General features: G+C 39.4%; 1 protein-coding gene across 7 annotated transcripts in view; it reads right to left on the reverse strand.

Moving 5' to 3' along the window:
* Nucleotides 1–19,804, reverse strand: part of lpp (LIM domain containing preferred translocation partner in lipoma) — a 143,791-nt gene extending 123,987 nt beyond the window's left edge. For 2 of the 7 annotated variants that reach the window (XM_063891009.1, XM_063891015.1), the window contains exons 1-3: nucleotides 19,678–19,804; nucleotides 16,832–16,903; nucleotides 3,036–3,075 (exon numbers count right to left, since the gene is read on the reverse strand). The gene's annotated coding sequence lies outside the window, so the exon portion shown is untranslated. Of the gene's footprint in view, nucleotides 1–3,035; nucleotides 3,076–7,663; nucleotides 7,856–14,900; nucleotides 15,303–15,520; nucleotides 15,600–16,831; nucleotides 16,904–17,414; nucleotides 17,559–19,677 lie in introns of those variants that run through there. The other 5 variants (XM_063891010.1, XM_063891011.1, XM_063891014.1 and 2 more) reach the window with 5 other exon arrangements.
* Nucleotides 19,805–23,815: the final 4,011 nt, after the last annotated feature.

Here is a 23,815-nt window from a genome sequence, read left to right on the forward strand (position 1 = left end):
ATGGCTATTGAAACGAACCAAAAAAAAGTTACCATTATATACCTTTTACTGAGAGTCCAGCTCCACTGAAGGCTTTGTCCCCTTACATAACGCCCTTATATTCCAAAATGAGTAAAGGAAAGCCGTTTGGCTAAAGCTCTAGTCAAGCCCAACGAAGAGTTAAGTATTTTAAATTCTACAGCGAAGCTAAAGTGTTCTTGAAATTCAGCTGGCAGACTGCCTCGCTAGTCAACCGTCCATTTGATGTGTGCTTCAAGAATCTGGCCCAAACAGACAAACTGTGAGCCAGGAATCCAAACAAACAGTGAGAAGTGAAGAAGTATCTTCGGCATGTTCAGTTCAAACCATGGCTGCAACCGGCCATGTAAGGAGGTTTGCGTCAGTCCGCTCTGTGGAACTACTGCATGGAGCTACACTTTGTCACCTTGACTCTGTCATTAGGGCGCAGGGATGTAACGCAATTTGATATGTTCCAAGAACGTCCTGTTTCCAATCAATTGTCAAACTATTACAGCCAAAATTCAGAAATGTCCCCAAAAAGAAATGTGAATTATGAGCTTAGAAAACAAAGTATGCAGAGAATAGTTTTGTGCAACTAAGGATGCTTTATTAGTATTTTGGCATTTTCAAAAACTTTTCTAAGGTGATACTTCAAAATGCGCTTAAAATATGTTAATAGAAACACGGCTACTGTTGCAATGAAACACGGCTACTGTTGCAGAGGTTGGAACTCTGTTACTGATTCTTTAGGTGAAAGTGATACACACAACTTCTTATTTACAGTTTAAATCTAAACATATGCCAATAAGACTGTAAGCGTAGACAAACAGAGACCGAAAAGGAGCTTAAGCACAAAATAAACACATGCTTCTATAAGAACAGACTTTTGGACACCAATCACATCATAGATCAGTCTCACTGGGGGAGGGGGAACTTCTTCAAGATGTTGTTTCAGAGGGTTGTGTCTAATAATACATATCAAGGCCACAGTTTTGCCGGTTTTTGCCTATTAAAAAACGAACAGCTCTTTTGTCTGCCCTATATCTCAGGGCACAAGTAAGCTTATTATTACTAGAAGAATAAAAGTGTGTTAATGAAAGCCGGAGTGGGGAAGGATACTTCTTTAGACCACCTGTTCAACATTTTCATATTCAGAGAAGAAGAGCTTAGGTTCCCATACGTGCACCTCGCCATCTGTTTCAGAAATATAGCACATTTTGGTATTCAACCATTGTGCATGCTTCACTAAACAGAAGACCCTTAAAGCTCACTAATTCCAATGTCTGCGTGTTATATCTTTCTGCTCTGTATTCCATGCACTGAACTAAAAAAATCAAGTCTACACGTCAAGTGACCAAAACACTGATGAAATTGTGGCTTAAATCAATTATAGCGAGGACCATTAGTGTTATCAGGACATGCAAACACAATTCTGATCAGCAGCTTATCAGGAATAATGAACAAAGAGTCAGCTAATCAGGACAAAAGACAAAGAATCGCTGTAGGCTTAACTAGTGCATCAAAAGCATACTTAATATGCAGCAATGAGGTCTACCAGCATGGATTTCTAGTGGATTTCAAATGTCAAAACATATTCAAGTGTGCTGACGGTACATTTGAGATAGGCAGCATGGAAACTTCGTATTGCTGTTTAGCAAGTATCTCATCTGGATCTCAAGAACTTCTTACCCTTTATTTGTGTGTTTTACAAAGCAGAATTGTCTTATTTATAAAAGTGTGAAGCACAGTGGGTGTTACTGTTTTACACCTGTTTCTTTTTTGTGTAAGATTAAGTCTTTCAGGACCATAAAGTGTCAACTATTTTCAATTTTGATCACCATATCCATGTAGTCGTGAAGCGGTGCTTTGACAGATTCAGACATATACCACCACTAAATATTAAATCCATAACTATGCTCCAGGCAACTTCAGCCGGATGGTTGGAACACTGGATCTGATCATGTCTATCAGAGGACAGGAGAGCAGACTGAACATGTGTTTCATGACCATTTCAACAACCTTCTGCCCTTTAGACAACACTTCACGCAAATGCATAAAGGCAGAGGAATTTAGACTGAAAAACATTCTCATATAATATAGATTCAACAACTCAATGATACATTTGTCAATCATGTGCAGAATAAAATAACTAAAAAAAGCAATAAAAAGCAAGTTCTGAGGATGAGGAGTGAAATAAAAGGTGTTTGTACATCGTGTCATCATAATGACAGAAACATGCAGCTTTATTTTGTGCAACTGTTAGACTGGTGCAGAACGCATGTGTTCAATTCATGCTACATTTCCACTTGGCTATACTGTGAACAGATTTACAAAACACTCTTTAAATAAGAACCAGAGTCAAGTTTCAGGAGCCTTCGATGAATTATAAGAGAAATCAAAAATACTTGTGTCCTGGCTGAATGTCTGCACTGCAACATAGAGCTCTCAATGACCACTACTGACATTATATAACCTAGTTCATAAACCAAGGTTATATATTTAAGATAATATTATATTTAAGCATGAATCACACACATTCACAGATAAATAACTATTTCCAAGCAACACATTAAAGTTGCACCGCATGGTCAACAAAGGGGATAACAAACATAACTGTAAATTATGAGTTTTTTTGTCATCGCATTATCACGACATCTGGAGAAAAGTGGAGGAAAGATGGAATGGTAGAAATAAAATGTCTTAAGATCTAGTCTTTAAGTAGGTTAACTCATACGTAATTTGTCATGGTGATTTGCTTCATACATAAACATACATAAAAATAAAGCAAAAAGAAAAACACTGATAAATTCATGTGAGATGTGAAAAACACTTTACCTTTACTTGACCTATACAGTTAAATATATCCCTACCCTTAGCTAGTGATGTAACTTAAACGTAAGGCAATTATATACATACTTATATTGTCTGCAAAGAGGAAAAATGTGGTGAAGAATATAAATTAAAAGAAAAACAGACAAGAGATTTCATGGTGAATGGCACATAGAAAGGAGGTAGAAATGAGGGTGAGCACTTACCCAAATTTGAAGTGATGTTGGGGACTTCAGGATCAGACACCTGGAAAGAAACATAGCATAATTATACAGCTCAAATTAAATTAAATAAAAAATGAAGTTTCCCAGAGAGACAATGATTTAGGGCAGAATGGATCGGGAACACTTTATTTACACTGCCCCCCCTTTGGTTGCCGCTCCTGCTCATGCCGCTGCCTCTCATTGGATGTTTACTTTGAGAAAGTTAGTATTAAAGTGCAGCTCTAACTGCTAAAATGAGATCCTAACTTTTGACTGCAGGGGATACATTCCAAAATGATAATTGTGAGTGAAATTTCTATTTCTGGTGTTGTGAATGTCCTACATTCTGTTTAGATACAGGTAAGGGTGGGGGTGGAATGATTTTTGTCTCCAGGGCCCGAAGATGTGTATTCCTCTTGCTGAGGAATTCTTTTGTTCTGATAAATTGACAGTTTCCCACATTGCCACAGTGTGGCATATACTACAGGGAGCAGTGGTGGGAACACAGATACACCAGAGTGGCGTCAGTCAATGTGACAGTTGTTGTTTCTTCTTTTCTTTTGAGGGAGGGGGGTCTATTTTTCTAAATCTGAACTTCCAAGTTGAGGGAGCAGGAAGACACAGGAATTAATACACCTACACTCCCCTTCTCCCTTTAGAATGGCAAAAATCTCTTTGTACCCACACCATAATTATGGGTGGGCGCCAGTTTGGGATTGTTATCCATTCCTCCTTCACACTTTTTTTGTTTGCAAGTATAAAAACAATGTTTGGGAGAATTTGCAACTGACAACTAAGTCGTTTCTAAACTTCCCCCTTAGTTTCTCCACGCTGCGCTCATGGTAAGGAACAAGTATTTCTTGAAGTGGCGTTCCTTGTTCTAGCATATGCTGCTTATTTTCAGAGGAGCTGCTTTCCACAAGCACAGTGAGTATCAGGCCGGGGAGGAAAGTAACCAGCAGTGGGGGGGCAGGGGACACGTCTCTCCGGGGACACCGTGTTGATGAACACCTTTTGGTTCCGCGTCTTTTCATGCAGTCTCATTCTGAGTCTGTTCAAAATGCAGTCTCCGTGTTAATGATGCTACCTCTCAACCTGTTTTACTATCAGCCAGCAGTTTTAGTATTGAACATGTAAGACTATAATGAATGTCACATCACAGGAAGAGCACCTTCTCTTTTCCACTACATCCATTTACATGTGGAAAAGTTAATGAATGAAACTTATAAAATAACCTAATGAAGTTTAAATGTTCTGCAGTTAATGTTTGATGAGAAAAGAAAATGAATGAATAAAACAACAGCTTTATCAACAGCTGCACAATATACTGTATATCTTTTTTTGTATTGTCTTCACTGTCCACATTAAACAGGTTTCAGACTGATACAGTGATGCACGTTAAATGAGTATCAGTAGAGAAGAGTTCTGCTACTTCAACTACCGTTTTTTCTGTAGATCTAGAGAAAACTACAATGTGTTCAAGAATTGTCATTTGTTCCTCGATGATATCTACCAATTAAATCTCTGCTTTCAACACAAAGGTAGGTATTTATTGTTGTTGCATGCTTTAAATGAAAGGAGGAAGCATCCTGCCTTTCAGAGACATTGTGGGTTTCCTCAACACCTCTCAGTCAACACTTGGTGGGACGATTTTCTACTAAAGGTATAGAAGAATGAAAACACCAACATCAGCCCCAACAAGTACCACCATCACGGCCAAAACCATCGTGCCACATATCCCCACAGTCACAGAGGAAGGAGCAGTTAGCAGAGGACCCTATCAACTATAAAGACATATGCCTTACTTCCTGTGCTTGTTTTCACCTAAATTGAGCACCATTCCAATGCAGGTTGGATATTTTATATGCCTTCGTTTACTGAGAGCTAATATTTTCTTTGAGCATGCCTGGAACATGCAGTTCCACTCCTGCAGCCATCCTCATTAAGACAGTCACTCAAGAAATACAACATTTAACCCGGTTGTGTGAGTGTTACCAAGCCAAACCAAAAAAAACCTGATCTACAGTAGCATCAACATCCGACCCAAAGCTTTGATCTGTTCTTCCCCCCGAGAAGCGTATCCACTAAATGAGATTGTCTCTGAGCTACACAACCACACACACACAGAGTGTTCTGCACATTGTGTGCTCAACATCTGGAGCGGGAGCAGACAGAGGAGCAGTTGTGTAATACGGTGGTGTGGCCAGAAGGAATGTGTTCTCGCAGGTCAGATGGGTGTTTGTCTCTAAGTCTGAAGCAGCGTTGTGGGGCTGAGAGGCAAACAGCAGCGCAAACTATTCTCACACATCATAATTGAGAGGATTTTATAAATGTACCAGCAAGCTATGTGGCTGATGGATTGTAATACATTTTAACTTGTGACAACATTAAGAGTAGCATTTAAGCTCACTAAATAAATAACACAAATGTATAACAGCTTTGGATTATTTAATTATCACAAATATGTGCGTTTCACAAACACAAGCACCAGGCAGTAACAAGAGTGGCCTGTTGATGACTTTTTCTCTTGTTCAATGAATATCAGTGTACAGAATGTAAAAAGGCATCTCAGGAAAGTTATTGAGATACGAGGAGCATCTTTTTCTATTGTTTCCTCAATGTATAGACATTAATTCAATATAACTGAGAGATTTAAATCTGATTTATCAAAGTCTGTACCATGTCTGTAGGGATGGAAATGTGGATCAGTCATTTTATAAATCCCTTTTCATAAATGTCACCATGTTTTTCTGACAGTTGCAAAACTCATGTGTCATCACATCAACTCTGCATCTACGCTGCTTGAAATGAGCAACAATCAGGAGGAAGAAAGGGTTCCAACGCGTACCTACATTTTGTTCAGTAAGATGACAACGGTGCTGCTTCTAATGTCCGTACAACTATTGTAATTTATATTGCTTTGAAGACACTTTGAAATATGTTCTGACTTGAAGGCATACACGTTCAGATTTGATGGAGACATGAGAAAAGTGAACATTTTGACGCACAGTATCGATCAGGCAGGATTCAATGAGTCTCCATTGCCTCCATGTGCTGTGTGTCAGACACGCCGCCTCTGTCAGTGTTAACAGCTCAAACTACACACACCCCTTCTGGTTGTTTTCAGAACGCCACCTGCCCTTTCCTCTAAGACATTCCCTGTCCCACCTCTCTCCATTAACGTTCACTGGAGTGTGTTTACCTTGTGCCCGTCCTGCAAATATAACCAGGACTTTTTATTGAATCTGACCTTTCACGTGTGCATCTGAAGAAGCACGCATTTCCTATAGGCAGGGCATTTATTTACATTACAACAAATAGGTGATTCATAAAGATTTGCAGATCCTTTCAAGTGTTCAGACATTTATTTTTTATGATCAAATTAATTGAGCCAATTTCCGTCAATGCCAAATCCATTATGTTAACTTAGGTTCAACTATTTTCAGCAGTGTAGACTGAGTGAAAAAGACACAATGAGCTAAATATTCAAATTATCAGAGCCATTAAACATTCAGATGGAGCAATTTGCTATCAAACACAAGTGATCATCCAAGTACATTAGACCATTAACACATTTCTAAAGAGACACAATCTGTCAAAGAAACTCATTTTAGGCCCTGAAAAGGTCTTTGTTTATCGGGTTATGATGGACAGGTTTGAAAGAGACTGAAAAACAAATGAGCACACCCTTCTTTTAACCTTCATCTTCATCTTCATGCTTCACTCTGGTTTTTTTATGGGCTTTACGTGATGTGTTTGAGTCCTCATGATTTCTTTTTTACTCGGGCTGACCCGATCATTCCTCTGTGGACACATGCTTTCTAAGTGCTCCTACATGGACAGCTTGATTTGGACCTTATGTTTACAATCTGTAAAGGTAGACCAAACCAATAAAAAATACATATCCCTGAAAACACCCTGGCCTTTATCCCGGGCTCTATAGTGTATTTATAACCACGTCTTTCCAGCATGGCAGTAGAGTGGAAGGCATGTTGAGGTTGAATTAGTGCACGTTTACCTTTCCTGAACTAGGTATAGCTCCGCTGGGCTTACAGGAAACTGCCTGAGGGCTTATGGGAGTGCAGGAAATACCCTGCACAGGAAACAAAAGGCTCCTCGGATTTATAGCTCAGGAGCGCTTCACCTGGACCAGTTTCAAGGTGAGCAGGCTCCCAGACTGAGGGACTTTCAAAGCCCAAGTTTGACTCCCTTTGTAGCTGTGAGTAACCATCAAGAGGCATAGAATTTTTCTGAATGACCATCATCTTGTAAGTTTCATCGACACCTAAAAAAAAACGTTATCCGTTTAATGGTTTTGATATATTTTTACCTTGCCGTCAGACTTTCCAGTGGCATCCATCTTTCCCTCTTTAAACAAATACAACACTTTTACCTTGTAGAACACAGGATGTGCTGGTCTTCCACTTCGTTGACCGGTTAGTTTTCTCTTTTTTTGTGTACAATTTGAACTAAACCTTCAGAATGCCGAAGTCAAAGAATCCCACAAACTAACTAATAACTGATCAGCGCAGCGGTAAACCAGCAGCAACCTCCCTCTCCAGTTTCAGACAGACACAGCCCTCCCTAATCTCGAAGTGGTTTCTGGAACTTCTCTGTGTGTCATTCCTCACCTGCCCACAGGTTGCCTCCACTGGGTTTCAGCTGATCCAGTTCCCTGCCTGCTAGGCCTGTGTAGCCTCTGTGTTGGTCCAGCCTCTCCCGTGTGTCTGCTGCTGTCACCGCTTTGTTCCCTCACCCCACTGTGCCTGCTGCAGTCTGTGAGCCTGCACATCGAGCCTCTACAACCTCACAGCACATAAATTATGTCTGCATTGTGCACTCCCAAAGTCCACTGTCACTGGCCCTTTAGACTTTGACATTCATTTCTGATAAGTCTGTGAGGGCAGGCGCTGTACTACGCTCAACATGTCTTTGAGAACTCTTCTTTAACATTTTGTGCCAGTGTGCTCACTTTAGTTTGCAGAGCTTTAGTCCTAATAATGGCAACAGAAGAGGCTCCGGGCAGGTGTTTCCAAAGAAGTTAAACTTCTCATACAGCATAGGCAGCCTCCTGTTCTAAAGCATGAGGCTGTGTCAAAGTTCTCTGTTCAGGGCAGATATCAACCAATAAATCTGGAACTTTAATACAGCAGTATGTTCTATTTCAATACAAAGGCATTGTCACCGATGATACTGCAGTAAATTCACAGATTATGACTGGTTAATGGTTACTATGGCTCAGCTTTCATTGACAACAGTGTCATAAAGATGAGATTGACTATGATTCAGCTTCATTTACCATACACAAGCTCTTTGGACCATGGATGTATAATAAGAGCTGGGTACAGCGTTAGAGGCGGGGCCTCGTTCATTCTTATGAGAGCTGCTCATTGGAGCATGAAGACAAAATGGCCTGAGATTCTCAAAAGCAAAACTTCACAAATTACCCATCATGCCTGGCTGTCGAGAGCATAGAGCAAGCACAGTTGAAGTTCCCCTTAAGCCCCGCCCCGATCTCCCACTCTCGGCTCAGTATATTGAATGGAGAGAGAAAATAAATCTGGATTCAGCTTTTAGCGCATTTTACAACTTTAAGGACCTAATGTTTTTAATAAGGGCTACAAAAGGATTCATACTGGGTAGTTTATTTAGTTTAAAAAATGATCCACTGATTTACAGACGTCTCCTTCCCAATGTAAATCAGTGGGAAAAGTCTTTCAGGGCCGAGTGACGTCACGGACTGATACAGAAGTTGTAGTACTGCTGTTTGGCCACTATGAACTAAACAAACCTTAAGTACCACGAGAGCAGCACAGGGATAAGGAAACAAGCCCCCGTACTTACATCTAAAATGGCATTACTGTTGTCTTGACGTAAGAGGACATTAAATCTTTACAAAAACTGTTTTCATTGAGATACAGTTACTAAGAGGGGGGGGGGGGGGGGGTTGTTTCTAAAAGTTTTTATCATTAGCAGGAAACTGAATGTAAAAAGCACATAGCAGAGCAGCGGGTGTATTCTCTGAAAGCTGGCTTGGTTTTGTGTGCTTCTTCCTAAATTGATGCTTCTACAACAAATGAAACTTGGGACAGTGGAGCAATTTAAGAGATTAATGCATATAATGGGACTGGATCTGTCTGATATCACGTGACCTCAAACCTGACACGTAAGGTCCCTCCCTGCTTAAACTCACAGTATGCAACCTAAAACAAAATGCAGCCAGGGAGCTCAAATAGAAAGCAGCCATCTTTAGAGTGTCAATGGCGAGTGGCTGCACTTTGTTACTTGATCCACCATGCACGCTCCATCATATACAATTGGATAATCCATTAATGAAGTTGATTCTGGGGCAATTCACTTAAACCCAGATCATAACCTTTAACGTCCTGTGCATTTAGACACGACATGAGAATAGTGCAAGTAGATGCACATGTGGAGACACAAAGAAGCTTTTCTCTTTACGCTGTGACAAACCAACATGTATGTGGAAGACTGCTCCGCCTCTGCCTGCACACTTGTAATAGCATTAGCAGTGCTTTAAAGAAGACATCTTACTGCATTAGTGCTCTTAGCAGCACCATGAATAAATGGATTCCATTTAGTTAAGCCTTGGATTTTTACTTTTGTTTGTTTGTTTCCATATTTGGCTTGAAATCCAATTGAGGTTAATCAGTAAGAGAAACTGACATCATATACAATCACATATACAACAAACATCGCCTGTCAACACTACCATGATATCCTGTTGCTCTAATAATTACAATGTCAAGAACATCAATAAAGGAACATTCTGCAAACCCCAACATACAGTATGTTGAATTGTGTTTAAGGTTGTTTATATCCAAAGCAAATGCTTTTTTAAAAACAAAATCTGTAAAGGCAAATAAACTACTTTTAAGATGTGGTTAGATTTGGGCATCTACAACACTGAGTTAAGGGGCTTATTTGACACTTCAAAGTGTGTCTACAGGTGTTGGAGAGTACTACCGTATTTTAGAAAAGCATGTTGTGGGTCCAGAGCAAGTCAAGTGTAAAGCCCGATAAATATCTTCAAGTGAGGTCACTGAGCGTCAGCTGGGGCTTAGGACTTCAAGGTTTTTAAAATGTGTAATGTTTGCACCAGGTATTTACAAGAATTATTTATTAGGAAAATATGACACCTCTGGTTGTGCTCTCATAATGAGTGACATGGAAAATTGGTAATGTTGTTACTGTTTAAAAAAATAAAAAAGCAAATGTACATTTCCAAGGTGACATATTGAAAAAGCTTGTTTGCCTTACAAAACAGCCGTGGACCACAATATGAAGAAACCTGTGAATCATCACATTTGTAAGGCTAGAATCAGAGAGCTTTCGGTATTTTTTTTTTCAAAATGTTCGCAATGGTTAATCGAGTTTCAGCGTTTTCAGATGGATTCTGGTTGTTTTTACCAGAGATGTGCTATTGCGTTCTTGGAAAAGAGTCCTTGAGAAGGAAAACAGCTTAAAAATATGGAGCAGCAGCACTAGTTATCACAGCTTTTAATTTGAGAACGCTCAAAAAGTACATGTTTTCACTCAATTCTAATGCCTTAAATTTCTTTTAAAATGTAATTATGAAAGCAAGACTTAAAGTGTTTCTGTTTACGCCTTCTTTCTGAATGGCAGAGCTTTCAATAACATCAACAGCCCAAGTGAGGAAAGCCTCATTTTAACAGATATGATCTGAATTCAAAGTACATTTTTCCCTAAAATAGTATTCTAAACATTGCAAAAATCAGGAGGTAAAATTCTTAAATAAAACAATCAGAAACTGCCCTTGTGTGAGCCTGCAAGGAGAGGTGAGTGTGAGGCTAAGTGACGTCCCAGGTGTGCCACTGCCAGAACAGAGGCAGTGACTTCCAGCCAAGAGGATGATTTGGGTCAGTAGGTAATTGCCTTCACAGACCACAGGGGACTTGTTGGCAATTAATCCTGCCAATGAGCCACGTAAAATATGCCTGTGTACAGTGTGCCAGCGAACTGATAAATGCAGCCCTGTTACCACAGATCTTCAAAGAGTGATATAGGCCCATTTCTGCTGCTATCACTTGCACCATGCAGGTACACAGACACAATAAGAACAAATAGGTGTTGTGCAGGATGTAGCAAAACATCACAACTCTTTCTACTTATTTAAGCACAGCCCTAACATCTCAAACACCAGCACAAAGTTTTAAAATCCTCCATCATCAGCTACCTAAAAGTGTCAGGAGTATCTCAAGCCGTTCTTCGAGAATTAATACTGATAGTTGGGTGACAAATGACTACAGAAGGACAATAGCACCAGCTTGTATTTTTTTAACCCAACACTTGCAGTCTCACTTTTCTTTTCAAAGTGCTTTGTGAACATTTCTGAAGTCTGCATTAAAGAGTTTTAAGTTAAGTTAACAGGGTAAGAATCACCTTGATATCTACCAATATTTGCATAAGAAAAAGAGATATAAAGAGATTGTGTTTCAATTCATTTAAAGAAGCTTCAAATATCCAGTTTTTCACAATATTTGTGACCCTGTACATGTTAATTGATAGGTTTCATTGCTTTTTAGAGTTGTATCACTAACATCATGTATCCTTTTGTCATTCTAAACTGTTTATGTGGTATGCAGTTTATACGTTTGGCACATCCTTAATGGCTCTATGTTGCAACAACATGCTTCAGTAATTTGACCATCGTTAGAGGCTGGCATCTGCCACTGCATGCCGAGCAAGTGTATCACACACACATCGTGTAAAGTGTCCCATTAGCCTCCAGCTTCTGCCTAATCTGAGATGAATCAGTTAGTGGATATCTGATCCTGAATGATGGGGGACAGACAGTAAATGTCCCTTTAGTCACACTATCACTCCACTGTCATGTTCACATATTACTGCTGTTGTTTACTGTTGATGAACAGACAACAAGCTGAATGCAACAAATAATGGGCTCTGGAGGTGCTAACATTCCGACTGCTGCCGGAACCTTACCATCATTTGCACTAAAAAGTTCTGGATTTGGTCTATGGCTATAATTAACGCCCAATTTATCTTATCACGTAACTATTATTAATATAAATATTAGCCCTGAAAATGGGAATTCTGGGAGAGAGATAGCGGATAGAAAGAGAAAACAAGCAATAATCATAAACTAAACCTTCCTTTGTTGGATATGTCTAAGTATAAAAATACACACAAATATAGCGCCAACGTTTCAGAAGATCAAAACTTCTTTAGAGACAGACCTTTCTTCCCTTTCAGCTTGTCTGCTCATCAAATACATAAGTCTCTGTAAATCAGTTATGTTGGAAATAGCCATTGCTGACTTGGCTTTTCCTAATTAGTCATTAGAAATAAGGCCATGAACAAAGTCAAACATGCAATAGGGCTAGAAATAATCGATTGTTTTTATAAAAGGCAACTTCAACTGGACAAAGCTTACTTCATTTGTTAATTCATTTAAAAAATAATAATAATCTTGGACTTTGTTTAAGTGACATTATTTCGAAAGCAAGTTAAATTATAAATACAAGTGCTCTGAGAACTGTAGTCCTATTTTTTATTTCATAAATGCCATATTTTAATTATTAACATCAAGCTTATTGAGAGAGCTTTCCTAAACAAATGACTACAGGCTGATCATCATCATCATTGATGCCGACTACAAAGAGGAGAAACATCAACTTATTGTGAGTCAATCCCAAATCCAGAACTGCCAAGCAGACACTGACATATAAAAGAGTTTGTGAAGCTGTCATTGTTGCCAAATATTCTACCAGACAGTAATAGAACATATTCAGAACCATTCTGCAAGGGTTAAATTCTAAAGCATTTAATCTGCACTCTAAAACTCTCAACAGTACGGATGAAAGTAGCTGTTTAGAAGTTAAAGAGTAATCTAGAGTTAAACACAAAAACAGAAAGCAATCAAACCCTTAAAGTGATACTCCTTAATAAGAGATCATCTCCTCCACTTTAGAATGGATCTCCAGCTCCTCGCTGTAATTGCTGTTGTTAATCATGCCTTGATTTGTTGACGAGATTCATTAAGAAGACTTGTCTTGAAAACATAAAACCTCTCCCAATCTGGGGATGCAAAAATCTTGAAATTAAGTGGAGCGACCGCAGATTAAGTCGTTTTAAGAGCTGTGGCCAGAGAGTGATGTAACTGGGATCAGCGTCTGTCACTGCTTATTAAACCAGTAGCCAGTGAAATATCTCTAAACGCTCCTGTTGACAGGGTTTTGTTATAGTAACATGTTGAATGCACTGCATTTATGTGGCGTCTTTCAGGTCTCTGCGACCTCTCAAAGTGCTTTGACAAGTCAGCATTCACCCATTCATACAGAGGTAGAGGCTGCCATACAAAAGAGCCACACACACACACACACACACACACACACACACACACACACACACACACACACACACACACACACACACACACACACACACACACACACACACACACACACACACACACACACACACACACACACACACACACACACACACACACACACACACACACACACACACACACACACACACACACACACACACACACACACACACACACACACACACACACACCAGTATCTCGCCCAAGAACATTTTAATGTGTTGACTGCAGGGGCTGGGGATCAAACCACCAACCTCAGGACAGTTGCCCAAGTGTTACAGAACTGTACGCTGGATCTTTCCCAATACTGTGATAAATATATATAATATAACTAATTCTAATGAATTGTAGTTGTTTCATATAAATATAAATCTTATAAATGTGATATGTTTTCCATTCACAAAGTCTTCTCATAGTGTGTGTTAAAATAAGCATGATACACAAGGATGTGTACTACAAAAGACATTAGTCCATCAGACGTTTCCCCATAGTTTTATATTTAAAGAATCAATCCGACAAACTTCCAGTAGCACTGCTCAGCATATAAACAGCTATTATCCACAGCGGTCTGCCACAACAAGTAACAATGACAATGATGATGGTTTAGCAGAAGTAGACAAGAGTCATCAAGCTGAAAATCAATCACACCAGAATATCAATTTAAACTTTGCTAACATTTATTGCGATAAGCCACCATTATGCTAACGGTCATATCAGACGAAAAAAAATAACCCAGTCTGCTGAAACAAGCAGGTGTACATTTCATCTCAACTGTTCAATTTGGGAGTAAAGGTTATAATGCTCCTTCAAATTTCAAAGAGTTTCACCTCAAACCTAATGAATTCCAAAAAGATAGGATGTCATGTTTTGCAGATATAAGGTCATTACATAATTGGACAGACAAAAGTGTTTACCTGAAGATGTCACTAGACGGAAAGTAAAACTGTAAATGAATATCTGGACCAGCATGGCAATCCATCCAGTAGTGAGCTGATTGAGACTTAAAATCATAGATAATGTGGTTTTAATTACTTTTAACATGTTTATCAGTCGTTGCACGGTAAGCATAAATATAACTGAACATGTTTCCAGTGCATATTGGATTCAGTGGACGGTCCTGTACTTCACTATGTAAAGAAACGTACATATAGCACAATATAAAAGCAGCTCCAATTTCTGAATGCCATATGAAAATTATAAGGACAAAATGCTTTACCTATCATTTCATAAACATATAAATAGATTATAGTTTCTCATATTCAGTAATGACTGTGCAAGCATATACAAACCAGTATCCGATAAAACAATTTGGGCAAAAAAGAACATTGACTTAGACACGCAAACAGGGTTACCAGCCCTGAGGCTGAACGCTGATACATTCCCAGCATCATTTACAGATAAAAGTAAGAGATAATCACACTGGAGTGTGCAGCCCCAGCCCTTAGAGCCAAGTAAAATCATTTACCTCTTACCTCACCTACCACTGCCACACCTGCCACTAAACGTTTGAAGTGTGAAAGTAAGAGCCAGGAGGAAGGTCAGACCTGTTGAGGTGTACATATTAGTCCGAGTGGATGCTTGCAAAACCAGGATTCTTCAATGACCTGAGCTGCCCCCAACTCAGACATCTGCAGGAAAACCTTCGGAGCTATTTCACTATTTTCTATCCTACGATGTGTATTCCGTTTTTACAGACACAACCCATCTGTGTGCTTTCATCTTCAGCTCTGACCTCCTCTCATCGCTGACGGACAATATAAGGTCAGCTCACAGTGCAGAGTAAGTATGACATTTCATTTTATAAATATCTGTCAAACAGTCGTTATAAGTGTTTCCTTTTCCTTGCAAAGATGGACAGGAACATCGTGTGTCTGTATAGTGTCTACAATGACACAGCAATAGCACTTCCTGATTTGTCAAACATGACAAATACTGAGTTCCACCAAATCAGCCTCTATACACACAGTGTTGGACAATGGCAAACAATACATTATACTATGAATGGCCATTTTGACAGAAGTAAACTGCATTCTCTCACTGCAAACAGACTACGATAAAAATAAAACAAGAATAAACATAGCATGATACTCACAGATTTTCTTTAGATTATTGAAGCACAGAAAAGTGTTAGCTTCACTAAGGGGAAGTCTCCTCTCAGCCCTTAAAGCCTCATGCAGCTGAAATGACTCACATTCCCTCTCCCAACCTCTGTCAACTATCATGGAGGAGGTAAACATTTCCAAATATGGTGAAAATATGAAGACAGTATTGGAGGGCAATATCAGTTTGGTTTTCTTTTAACTTGGAATGCCATACTCTGTGAGCCAGAGTCACTCAGCAGAGCCAGTTCTGTGGTGCATACCTTTCACTAGCAATAATACAGATCATTGTACAGAACATTTCACCATCACTTTGGGTTCAGACTGACCTAAGATGGGTAACACAGTGAGCCTGCCCAACAAGCGCCAATTTTAACAGAATAGAAGTAAAAAATTGTAGAGAAATCAAGTTAGCTAGCTATAAAGATGTATGGAAATATAGACATAATTGACTTTTTTGTTAATCAGGTGACCAGGGCCCGATTAGAAGGTAAAGATAGCCCATTTACTGTGAAAAGCTGTCGTGTCACACAGATTGTGTTCAAGTAATTAAGAAGGTATAATTAAAGTCTGATTACTCCCCATGCGCTCTGTGGGTCAGCCCAGATCACGGTAATATTCACAGCTGCTTAGAGAGCGCATTACACCTCCCTGCCTGCAGTGGAACACTTTTCAAGGGCGACTGGGCTGGGAGTGCTCGTTTCTCAGTGCATGACCATCTGAATCTTAAAGTAAAGGACTGTGTTCACACGACTGACATCTTAATATGTTCATAAAGTCTAGGAACACAATTCCTAATGACTTTCCCAAATTCCTTAAGTCCTAAAACTAGTACAAATCTGATGAAGCGGAACACAAAGAAATGTAAATAACTACTACATGGAACAGACTGATTTGCCACAATTTTGGAAATGTGATTTGAATCGAAGTCACACCCGAATAACCAGAAATGTGGCATGTTTTGAAGTGTATTAGAAGAGGCAGCAAAACAGGGTCACATGACAATGCAAGAACCTTAAAAAGCCTTGAATAACAGAGGTGTCCTATCATGTGCTCCTTACAATGAGCTTAACCATATTAAATGCAATAAACTTAGCTAGCCAGCTAACAGAGACACATGATGACATCACTAGCTACGACTTTACTGGATGCTCATGCACACTTTTGAAGCATCCATGCTTTGCCCCATTTGTACTGTTGCAAATGAGTGATTTGACCCTGACTTGCCATATCCATCTTTGATGTCCTCAAAATACAACGCGTGACTCTCCAAACACAACACCGAAGCACAAAAGCCATCTCACCTTTTCTCCTGTCTGGAAGTAACGGATTCCTAGAAAGCTGATGAAGTGATGCCCTTCTGTGTGTGTTGAAATCTGTTGACATTGAGAAATAGTGACAATCTGTATTACTCAAGTATTACATAACTCCTATAAATCCTGCATGAACCCAAGTACGTTTTCCACTTAAATGTGAGTCAGCTGTCACAGCCTGTAAGAGTAATTTGTCACTGCAGAGTTCAGGGAAAACACTGCTTGTTGTTGAGTGAATAGACTTAAATAAAATGATATTCATTATAAAAGGTGTCTCTATCAGAAAAAGTACAAAGCAAGCGTTTTTCATAGCAACATCAAAAGGTTTAAAGTGAATATTAAATATTCCTGCGGTATCTGTGGGTTTTATATCATAACCCCTTACATGAAGCCTCCTTACAGTATTACACGTATACTCTGCAAGAAAACACCCATCTACACTTTGAATTTAGCTTGAATTTAAGTTTGTTTTGTTCTGCAGGTTTCGTGCATTGTGACTTTTATGTAATCTACATAGATGTATACGGAAAAGGTACCGTGTTGCTAACTAGCATGTTACATGTCACACCCTAACCTGAGAGCCCAGCAGGCACCGACATGTCCACACTGCAGTACGGTCTGCTGTCTCACGATGTTGTCTCAGAAGTCTGGTGTCATTGTCTGTTTTTGCTGTTGGTCTTCTTTCTCTGGTCAATGCATATTTTAGTGGAGGTATATTCTTTAAAAAAATGATAAAACATTATTTTTTTATGCGGTCAACAGTTCTAACTGTCAATAACTCACTACATTTCGACTTTACACATATATACAACAACAGCAAATAGGGCTGTTGTTGAATCATTTCAGGAGAAAAAAATAATATTTTCTGATCATAAAAAGTCAAAAAATGTACTAGATCAAATTTGGGAAAAATAGTGGGAGAGTTTATTTGTTTGGAAAAAAGGGGGTCCAACTTGGGAAAAAGGTTAGAATGTTTTCTGATACCGAGACGGAATATTATATCATCCAGATGACCGGAAGGGTCTCTGACGATTCTGGAAAACCCTTCAGAACAGCAGTTTGTTAAATGGTCCTGTGGCAAAGATTGTCAGTTATCTACAGATACAGAAGCAGGCCATGTCTTGTCTTCATTTTTGGTACCAATAAACCAAATGTAGCAAGCTTATAGAAACAACACTAGCTGCAGGTTATGGTAACGCTTTCTGAAAGAGCACCGGCTTCTCAGTTCGCTCTGCTCAATTTGAGTCTGGTGAAACTGCTGTTCCTTCCAAAAAAGCACATCCTCATTAAAGTAACACAAATAGTAGAATATCTTGACTAAACCTACCAGGGGGGCCCTGGCTCAAAGGCAGTTGATGCACTCAGCTTTTAACTTTAACATCATCAACACTGTCAAACGAGTTCTTTTTAACCAGAGATTTTAAAGGCAGTTCCGTTTAATGTTGCCTGAGTCCTGAAATGTGTCGGAGCGACGCAGATGTATTCGGTTTGATGACAGCACTCAGAAGGGACCTTAGTGTTATTGATTTGAAATTCAACATCTAAGTCAAAGTCTGAATTCAGTCTTTTAACCAAGATAGTGAGCCTTATTTTTCACACTAGTGACATTTTATGGACAGACGTTCTCATGTATAAAGATAATTGACCATTTTAGAGCTATAATAGGGAGGTTTTCAGAACTCATCTGTGTGTGATGTATGACCCTTGTAAACTTTAGAGGAGACTGAATGCACAAAAGAACTTCACAATACATGGACTTACATTCCATACTAATACACAAGACTGGGATACTATACATCACACCTAATGAATGGGGTTTCATTTTAAAATGTAGTTGTCCTTAAGAAAATTCCCAGAGGACGTTATCAGCAGGGTGGACAACCGCTTGGACACAGGGTGGGGTTTTCTGAGACATTGTATGTGATAAAATGTCACTTATCTTAACAGTCTGAGGTAACATGTTGCACGGTCAAGGGGCCAACACAGTACCTGACCTGGGTCTTTAGAAGTAAATGAAGACTTGACATAGAGCCAGGCCTGACCTGTGTGAACATGTTAATGTCACAAGTCATGCCTATGATGTTTTCCTAGCTTGTGTTTCCTACAGTTTTCATCCAGACCCAGGTTAAAAGTATTCTAAGGCCTTCACTGTAGCGCCAAATTAGTTCTTTATGGGCCTGAACAAACGTATACGTGTATGGGCAATGAATTATAATGGAAACAGAAGTCCCAGCCACTTTACAGAAACAGTATTCTGCAAGTTAATGATAGACAGCGTCATAAAAACTTCTTAAACAACGTGGCGAATCTGTGCTGCCGTAAACTAGTCCGCAAATGTTATTTTGTTGAACGAGAAAGCTAAAACTAGCAAACACTCAAGTGAGCTAACTGTTATTCCTGTAATGGGACACTTGGTGAGTGGATGCTTATGAGCCTGCTAAAGGAAATATCAGCGACATATTTCTCCTCTCGTGTTTCTGCACTGACAGGCAGTCTTCCGCATTGCTCAGCAGCAGAGGGCTGAGAACAGACCGAGCAGAGACGCCAGAGTCCCGCTTCACAGGGTTACAATCAACCAGGCTGAGCCGGGCTCAGGACTAGCTAACCGACACGTTAGCTTTGCTTTTTTCCTCATGTAACATTAGTACAAGCCGAGGCTATCGTGTGAGTCCACGCCCTCACTGTGAACTCAGTCCGAGCTACAGTAAAAACGCATATCATAGCCTAACAAGGCCGAACACATTAAAGACGAGCCACACTGAGTTATCACACACACACATTAAACTACACAGCCGACAGACGCACATGTGTTTAAAGTGCTGTAAAGTTGTGCTTACCTCGCTTTCTAGTGAATATTATAACAGAGGTTCCAATCCCACCCAAAAAGTGAAACTTCTTGATCCAAATTCTGGGAGAGTTGTAGGCCGTGACGTCACGCTCTGAAATTCCAGCCGCCTGCAGTGAGGAGAGGTTTGCCCATGTAAGGCAGCAGGCCAGCGGGGAGAGGAGAGCCTGTGTTTACACCGGGACCCGTACAGCAGGACAAAATGCACAGGGAAATGTAAACTGGAATTCGGTTTTTTTCTAAGCTAAACCCTGTGACTCTGTCTTAGTACACATGATGATATAATCGTGTTGTTATTTGAAACATATCAGGAAATATATTGGAAATTGTGTAAGTATACGCACCTGCAAAAAATTGCATCCAATTAAATAGCAATGCAATAATATGGAGCACACACAGTGAACCTTTACACAAGAGAAACTTGAATGAACTACAACTTCAGCTTGAACTACTATTTGACATAATGTTTCATTATTGACCATGGAAATGTTGATAACATAATGTCCATGTTCAATAATGAAACATTGAGTCAAATATTAAAATAACTATGCAATATAAAGCACTATATATGTACATTGCATATTCTAATACTTCATACTGTGAATATGTTGACATTTGTTGGACCTCATTCGTGATATTTTATTCGAATACATACTATATGATATTGTTTTTATATATATTTATTCTCTTTTTTATTTATTCTTTTTTTTGTCTACAGATGTGCTGTATTTTTTAAACACATTTTTATTGTAATTTTTCAATATCTCTTATTATGTTTATGTTATGCATCAATAAACCAAAGCAAATTCCTTTTATATGAACACCTTTATGGAATAAACTGGATTGTCATTCTTGTCACTTCAGAAATTGCAAGAATAGACACTCTCTTAACCACCAATATTCCACTTAATTTTAGTTAGACTATTATTGTCAGCCAGAGTAGAGTCTTTTTTTGTGTTGTGCTTTATTTGTTTGGTTTTTATTAATAATATTACATGGAAAGTTTAAGAATAGTTTTAAGAATTTGTGATTTTCTTAGGGTATCCTGTTAATTGGACAAAGGACGTTGGAATTGCAAGGTGCTGGCTACAAAAGAAGCTTAGCAAATGTAGGAGGACTGACAGTGCACTAACCCAATAAGGTCTGGATTTACACATGCTGTAATTTGAACAAATTCAAATTAATTTGCTGTTATGTGTTGCATGCTGCAGCGCTACCATCCACTGTCACGCATGACTATCTTCTGGAACCATAAGTAAGTGGAAAATACTGGCTGCTTAGTTAATACTAACCCTAACCCCAGTTATAAACATCGCTTGCCAATATAATGTTAGAATCACACAGCCACACAAGACACATGTTAACACATCTGAAGGCTAATGTGCCACAGTGTAAGCAAACTTTCATGACACGCACTGTCTATGACTAAAGAGCAAGTGATTCATTTATTCCTTGGTTTGTTTGTTTGTTTGTTTGTTTGTTTGTTTGTTTGTTTGAATGGTTGAGTCATAGAGTTGTTCCTCTACTTATGGTTTGCAAGCTGTATTTGCATGCATGCACTGCAGATGTGAAACACATATCTTTCTTGTCAGTGTGAATGTAGTGCAATGTATTTATATGTGTATGATAAATATGGGGGGAAATTCTATCCACAAGACAGTAATACTTTAGTGTATAATGTTATATTCATGTGCTCCTTAACGTGGGTGTGTTTATGAACTTCAAGTCATAATGTGGAAACAACATGTGTTGTATTTTTTGGAGAGTGACAATGAACATCATGGGATATGGGTTGTCTCTGTAATACTAATAGATACTTTTTTTTTTTTTAAGTTATTTTTTGGGGCTTTTTGCCTTTAATCGGATAGGAGAGGGACAGGAAAGTGGGAGAGAGAGTCGGGGTGGGATCTGGAAAGGACCACGGGTTGGGAATCGAACCCGGGTCGCCGGCGTACGGTGCAGGTGCCCCAGCCTGATGCGCCGGGGCCAATAGATACATTTTTAAAATAATCTAGGTCCCTATACGTGGAAAGCAAATCATAATCATAACCTAACCCCATATTACAAAAAAATGAATACATGACTTAATACGTTTCCTACCGTCAACCCAACATTGACTTTTATCACACGTTTACAGTGGGGCAAAAAAGTATTTAGTCAGCCACCAATTGTGCAAGTTCTCCCATTTAAAAAGATGAGAGAGGCCTGTAATTTTTATCATAGGTATACCTCAACTATGAGAGACAGAATGGGGGGAAAAAATCCAGGAAATCACATTGTAGGATTTTTAAAGAATTTATTTCAAATGATTGTGGAAAATAAGTATTTGGTCAATAACAAAAGTTCATCTCAATACTTTGTTATATACCCTTTGTTGGCAATGACAGAGGTCAAACGTTTTCTGTAAGTCTGTAAGGTTTCCACACACTGTTGCTGGTATTTTGGCCCATTCCTCCATGCAGATCTCCTCTAAAGCAGTGATGTTTTGGGGCTGTCGCTGGGCAACACAGACTTTCAACTCCCTCCAAAGATTTTCTATGGGGTTGAGATCTGGAGACTGGCTAGGCCACTCCAGGACCTTGAAATGCTTCTTACGAAGCCACTCCTTCGTTGCCCTGGCGGTGTGTTTGGGATCATTGTCATGCTGAAAGACCCAGCCACGCTTCATCTTCAGTGCCCTTGCTGATGGAAGGAGGTTTTCACTCAAAATCTCACGATACATGGCCCCATTCATTCTTTCCTTTACACGGATCAGTCGTCCTGGTCCCTTTGCAGAAAAGCAGCCCCAAAGCATGATGTTTCCACCCCCATGTTTCACAGTAGGTATGGTGTTCTTTGGATGCAACTCTGCATTCTTTCTCCTCCAAACACGACGAGTTGAGTTTTTACCAAAAAGTTCTATTTTGGTTTCATCTGACCATATGACATTCTCCCAATCCTCTTCTGGATCATACAAATGCCCTCTAGCAAACTTCAGACGGGCCTGGACATGTACTGGCTTAAGCAGGGGGACACGTCTGGAACTGCAGGATTTAAGTCCCTGGTGGCGTAGTGTGTTACTGATGGTAGCCTCTGTTACTTTGGTCCCAGCTCTCTGCAGGTCATTCACTAGGTCCCCCCGTGTGGTTCTGGGATTTTTTCTCACCGTTCTTGTGATCATTTTGACCCCACGGGGTGAGATCTTGCGTGGAGCCCCAGATCGAGGGAGATTAGCAGTGGTCTTGTATGTCTTCAATTTTCTAATAATTGCTCCCACAGTTGATTTCTTCACACCAAGCTGCTTACCTATTGCAGATTCAGTTTTCCCAGCCTGGTGCAGGTCTACAATTTTGTCTCTGGTCTCCTTTGACAGCTCTTTGGTCTTGGCCATAGTGGAGTTTGGAGTATGACTGTTTGAGGTTGTGGACAGGTGTCTTTTGTACTGATAACGAGTTCAAAAAGGTGCCATTAATACAGGTAACGAGTGGAGGACAGAGGAGCCTCTTAAAGAAGAAGTTACAGGTCTGTGAGAGCCAGAAATCTTGCTTGTTTGTAGGTGACCAAATACTTATTTTACCGAGGAATTTATAATTAATTCATTAAAAATCCTACAATGTGATTTCCTGGATTTTTTTTTCTCATTCTGTCTCTCATAGTTGAAGTGTACCTATGATAAAAATGACAGGCCTCTCTCATCTTTTTAAATGGGAGAACTTGCACAATTGGTGGCTGACTAAATACTTTTTTGCCCCACTGTATGTGTAACATGATGTCAAATCTGCCCACTTTCCGAGTTGCTGTTCCAAATTGAGGAGGCGTTCTGGTTAACTTTCCCAGTGTGGAACTGATATTTACAATTATTAACAATGCATTAATGCATGATCCAAACTAAACAGTATAAGTAAAAGATGCATGTCAGAAAAGCAAAACATGAGCTAGAAGTTGCTAAAATGCTAGAACTGGGGGGACCTTCAAACTGTGTGCGCCATTTAATCCAACTCCATCTTTAATGTATTCTTTTTTCCGAGATGTGAGTGGATTCCTTCAATTACCTTAGTGTTATGGAACACTGGTTAACATCCACATAAAAAAAAGCAAACTCAAGCATTTGGTTGTCTGCATACTTAGTTTTTCCTTATACTTATTTTTGA

The sequence above is a fragment of the Eleginops maclovinus genome, chromosome 9 (genome assembly GCF_036324505.1).
Source record: "Eleginops maclovinus isolate JMC-PN-2008 ecotype Puerto Natales chromosome 9, JC_Emac_rtc_rv5, whole genome shotgun sequence".
Lineage (NCBI taxonomy): Eukaryota > Metazoa > Chordata > Actinopteri > Perciformes > Eleginopidae > Eleginops > Eleginops maclovinus.